The sequence below is a fragment of the Brachyistius frenatus genome, unplaced genomic scaffold, assembly GCF_029030835.1.
Source record: "Brachyistius frenatus isolate BFR_SWC_R1_liver_20210118 unplaced genomic scaffold, ASM2903083v1 Contig_321, whole genome shotgun sequence".
Classification (NCBI taxonomy): Eukaryota; Metazoa; Chordata; class Actinopteri; family Embiotocidae; genus Brachyistius; species Brachyistius frenatus.
Window position 1 is genome coordinate 37501 of NW_027210920.1, and position 341 is coordinate 37841.

At 43.1% G+C, this 341-nt stretch overlaps 1 protein-coding gene across 3 annotated transcripts in view; it reads right to left on the reverse strand.

Moving 5' to 3' along the window:
- The window catches only part of lrch4 (leucine-rich repeats and calponin homology (CH) domain containing 4), a 36692-nt gene extending 36658 nt beyond the window's left edge, over positions 1-34 (reverse strand). For all 3 annotated transcript variants that reach the window (XM_069723222.1, XM_069723223.1, XM_069723221.1), the window contains exon 1: positions 1-34. This exon is cut by the window's left edge and continues 280 nt beyond it. The gene's annotated coding sequence lies outside the window, so the exon portion shown is untranslated.
- Between the last annotated feature and the right edge of the window lie 307 nt (positions 35-341).

Consider the following 341-nt stretch of genomic DNA (forward strand, 5'->3'; position numbering starts at 1 on the left):
TCTTTAAAAGTACAAATACGATTAAAATCCAACCGAACCGAGTTGCGGCCGCTTCGCTCACAGCGCGAGCTCTCGGTTCCTCCGAGCCGCACGAGCTGTCACTCTTTCAGGAAGTTACGTCAAGACAGAAACATTTCGAAAGACAATCTACCGGAAGTCTTGGTCTCCCTTTCAAAATAAAAACTCCATCAAGCCAAATTAAACCGTCTCCGTTTTGTTAGCGGTTTTCCACAAACTCGGTGACGACTGCTGCATGCAGATAAAATATATAATATAGATAATCTACTGGGTAAAACTCAGATCTGTACATGTTTTCCCAGAAGTTGAAACTGATGTTTCCG